We start from the raw sequence: 5,155 nt of genomic DNA on the forward strand, positions 1-5,155 counted from the left end.
GACTTAGGATTGACTTGGTGATGCGGGCTCTTTTTTGGTTCCATATGAACTTTAGAGTAGTTTTTTCCAATTCTGTGAAGAAAGTCATTGGTAGCTTGATGGGGATGGCATTGAATCTGTAAATTACCTTGGGAAGGATGGCCATTTTCATGATATTGATTCTTCCTACCCATGAGCATGGAATGTTCTTCCATTTGTTTGTATCCTCTTTTATTTCCTTGAGCAGTGGTTTGTAGTTCTCCTTGAAGAGGTCTTTCACATCCCTTGTAAGTTGGATTCCTAGGTATTTTATTCTCTTTGAAGCAATTGTGAATGGGAGTTCACTCATGATTTGGCTCTCTGTCTGTCTGTTATTGATGTATAAGAATGCTTGTGATTTTTGCACATTGATTTTGTATCCTGAGACTTTGCTGAAGTTGCTTATCAGCTTAAGGAGATTTTGGGCTGAGACGATGGGGTTTTCTAGATATACTATCATGTCATCTGCAAACAGGGACAATTTGACTTCCTCTTTTCCTAATTGAATACCCTTGATTTCCTTCTCCTGCCTAATTGCCCTGGCCAGAACTTCCAACACTATGTTGAATAGAAGTGGTGAGAGAGGGCATCCCTGTCTTGTGCCAGTTTTCAAAGGGAATGCTTCCAGTTTTTGCCCATTCAGTATGATATTGGCTGTGGGTTTGTCATAAATAGCTCTTATTATTTTGAGATACATCCCATCAATTCCTAATTTATTGAGAGTTTTTAGCATGAAGGGTTGTTGAATTTTGTCAAAGGCCTTTTCTGCATCTATTGAGATAATCATGTGGTTTTTGTTGTTGGTTCTGTTTATATGCTGGATTACATTTATTGATTTGCGTATATTGAACCAGCCTTGCATCCCAGGGATGAAGCCCACTTGATCATGGTGGATAAGCTTTTTGATGTGCTGCTGGATTCTGTTTGCCAGTATTTTATTGAGAATTTTTGCATCAATGTTCATCAAGGATATTGGTCTAAAATTCTCTTTTTTTGTTGTGTCTCTGCCAGGCTTTGGTATCAGGATGATGCTGGCCTCATAAAATGAGTTAGGGAGGATTCCCTCTTTTTCTATTGATTGGAATAGTTTCAGAAGGAATGGTACCAGCTCCTCCTTGTACCTCTGGTAGAATTCGGCTGTGAATCCATCTGGACCTGGACTTTTTTTGGTTGGTAAGCTATTGATTATTGCCACAATTTCAGCTCCTGTTATTGGTCTATTCAGAGATTCAACTTCTTCCTGGTTTAGTCTTGGGAGGGTGTATGTGTTGAGGAATTTATCCATTTCTTCTAGATTTTCTAGTTTATTTGCATAGAGGTGTTTGTAATATTCTCTGATGGTAGTTTGTATTTCTGTGGGATCGGTGGTGATATCCCCTTTATCATTTTTTATTGCATCTATTTGATTCTTCTCTCTTTTTTTCTTTATTAATCTTGCTAGCGGTCTATCAATTTTGTTGATCCTTTCAAAAAACCAGCTCCTGGATTCATTTATTTTTTGAAGGGTTTTTTGTGTCTCTATTTCCTTCACTTCTGCTCTGATTTTAGTTATTTCTTGCCTTCTGCTAGCTTTTGAATGTGTTTGCTCTTGCTTTTCTAGTTCTTTTAATTGTGATGTTAGGGTGTCAATTTTGGATCTTTCCTGCTTTCTCTTGTGGGCATTTAGTGCTATAAATTTCCCTCTACACACTGCTTTGAATGCATCCCAGAGATTCTGGTATGTTGTGTCTTGGTTCTCGTTGGTTTCAAAGAACATCTTTATTTCTGCCTTCATTTTGTTATGTACCCAGTAGTCATTCAGGAGCAGGTTGTTCAGTTTCCACGTAGTTGAGCGGTTTTGAGTGAGATTCTTAATCCTGAGTTCTAGCTTGATTGCACTGTGATCTGAGAGACAGTTTGTTACAATTTCTGTTCTTTTACATTTATTGAGGAGAGCTTTACTTCCAAGTATATGGTCAATTTTGGAATAGGTGTGGTGTGGTGCTGAAAAAAATGTATATTCTGTTGATTTGGGGTGGAGAGTTCTGTAGATGTCTATTAGGTCCACTTGGTGCAGAGCTGAGTTCAATTCCTGGGTATCCTTGTTGACTTTCTGTCTCGTTGATCTGTCTAATGTTGATAGTGGGGTGTTAAAGTCTCCCATTATTAATGTGTGGGAGTCTAAGTCTCTTTGTAGGTCACTCAGGACTTGCTTTATGAATCTGGGTGCTCCTGTATTGGGTGCATATATATTTAGGATAGTTAGCTCTTCTTGTTGAATTAATCCCTTTACCATTATGTAATGGCCTTCTTTGTCTCTTTTGATCTTTGTTGGTTTAAAGTCTGTTTTATCAGAGACTAGGATTGCAACCCCTGCCTTTTTTTGTTTTCCATTTGCTTGGTAGATCTTCCTCCATCCTTTTATTTTGAGCCTATGTGTGTCTCTGCACGTGAGATGGGTTTCCTGAATACAGCACACTGATGGGTCTTGAGTCTTTATCCAGTTTGCCAGTCTGTGTCTTTTATGGCTCTGCTGGTGCTTTCTGAAGTTCTGTCATCATTTAGCATTTCTTAGAAGGTGGTCTTTTAATGCTCCAATTAAAAGACCACCTTCTAAGAAATGCTAAATGATGACAGAACTTCAGAAAGCACCAGCAGAGCCAACATGTTTCTGTTTAAAATATTATCTTCATGTGATGACCCCAGCAAAACAATCTGTATTAGTCTTACAACTAATCTCTAACTTCAGAGTGATACAAAATTAATTTGGTTATGCCCTTGACCTTGTTTTTTTTTCCTACCTACAAAGATATCTACTGCTATGTGAATATAGACTCTATAGAGATCCCATTTCCTTGATACAATTTATTGATGGGGTCAACTCCCTCATTATCCCACAAAGAGTGGAAATAAATATTTTCTGTTTCTTCAGAGTTTGAAAGACATGGCCAGACTTTGTACTATGATTGGAATCAGGTAAAAGTCAATGCTTTTTCTAGGATTAAACCAAAATCAAAGTAATCAGTTGATAATCTGATACACAAAGGTAAAGTAGTCTGGTAGGTAGGAGAGAAGAAGCATCCACTGTCTGTGTCCTTACTTGAAGAAAACAAGAAGAGTCCAAATAAACATCAGGTCACTTAAGAGTTCTAGAAGCAATCAGAACTGGTGAAGGCAACAAGGGTTTTATACTCTCATGGTATTGAGTTCAAACCCCAGCTCTGCAACATTCAAGTTGTGTGACCCTAGTAAGTCTCCAAAACTCACTCAGCTTCAATTTCTTCATCTGTAGAAGAAGGATATCATTGCTACCTCAAAAGTTTCCTGTGAGAAATTACAGATTATCTGTAGAAATTACCTGGCACACAGTAGGAGCTTAATAAACGTTAGTTATTCAGTGTAATAGATATTGGTGGCCTTTCTTCTATTCCTCCTTTGTAAAAATGAAATTTAAAGCAGAGAATGGGAACTAGCAAAGGGCATTCTTAAATACTAACATTCCTCCTGGGCATGTTTAAGATGACACCTAACCAGGACACCTAACACCCGTCAAAAAAGAAACATGAGTTAGATAGAAACATGACTTTATTATCTCACATTCCCAGATTAGCATTATCTAATAAACCAAGTGATATCAGAATAATTACACAGATTAATTATTACCCGGGACAATTTTTGGAACTGCATGGGAAAGAAACAGAAAGGAGGAGAAGGGAGGAGAAGAGAAGGGGAGAGGAAGGGAAGACTTAGGAAGACAGGGAAAAACTAACCAACTGCATCAGGATTGAAATTTGCTTACAGAAAACAATATGGGACTATTTTCTCCTTTCAGCTATATTTCTTATAAAGGCAAAGATCATGTCTCCTATGCTCACTTCTGCATGCCCAGTAGCTACTAGAGTTCACTCTGCAACCAAGAACTCAACAACACGAAGGACTGATTTTATTTAATAGCTCAGTACTTAAAACTGGAATTCCAGATAGGAGTGTCCCTTGGTTTGCACCTACTGGCTGTCACTTAACCATCTCTCTGGCCCCACAAGAAGACCTTTTCAAATAAATGATTTGAGAGTACTGAAGGATGGCCTCAATTTCAGCTCTCACTGTGCCCGTGTTCTCAGTTGCCTTGTAATACAATTTCTGGTGCTAGATATTATAATGCAAAAAATCTGTTTAGATACTCTAAGGTATATGCAACAAAACAAAGAGCTGAGCAGTCAGAAATCAATCAATATAGTGTGTGCTCTTATTATTGAGAGATGTCTAATCTCATTACTGTTTCAGTAGAGAATGAGAGGCATGTAGTAAAATTCAATACAGACTATATATATATAATATATATAATATATATTATATTATATATATAATATATATTATATATATAATATATATTATATATATATAATATATATTATATATATAATATATATTATATATATATAATATATATTATATATATAATATATATTATATATATAATATATATTATATATATATAATATATATTATATATATAATATATATTATATAATATATATTATATATATATAAAACCCCAAAGACCCATTGATGGAGAATATAAAGATCAACCACTTGTTTTGTTAGGTAATTAACTTACTGTTCCTCATGGCTCCCTGTCAGCCTTAGATATATATATATCTTATATATATCATATATACATCTTATATATATATCATATATATATCACATATATATATATAGAGAGAGAGAGAGCAATAACCCTATCTATCTGTCTATCTATCTAGGGTTAGGATAAGTTAGCAACAGATAGGGTAATGTTGCAATAATCAATTTCAACACGTTTACCTATCAATAATTATGACTCATCAAACATTGTAAGAATATCTATTTTTGGTATATTGATTATTAGCATTTTTAATCTATGAAAAACATGCCAAATGCCTTATTAAATATAGAAAAGCTATAGAAACTTCCCCTGATTGAATTTTGGGATGTTGATATAAACCACTAGATTTATGTTTGGGGACACTTTTTAAAATGATTTGCATAAATCCACTGCTACCAAAATATAGATCTGTAGGATTAAACTTAACTATATATGTAAAAGGGTTTTGCAAACATTTGAGCCTTTGTATAATGACATTATTTTTCCTTTCTTACCCAGTTTTTGTGTAGT

This window comes from Pongo abelii, chromosome 15 (genome assembly GCF_028885655.2).
Source record: "Pongo abelii isolate AG06213 chromosome 15, NHGRI_mPonAbe1-v2.0_pri, whole genome shotgun sequence".
NCBI lineage: Eukaryota > Metazoa > Chordata > Mammalia > Primates > Hominidae > Pongo > Pongo abelii.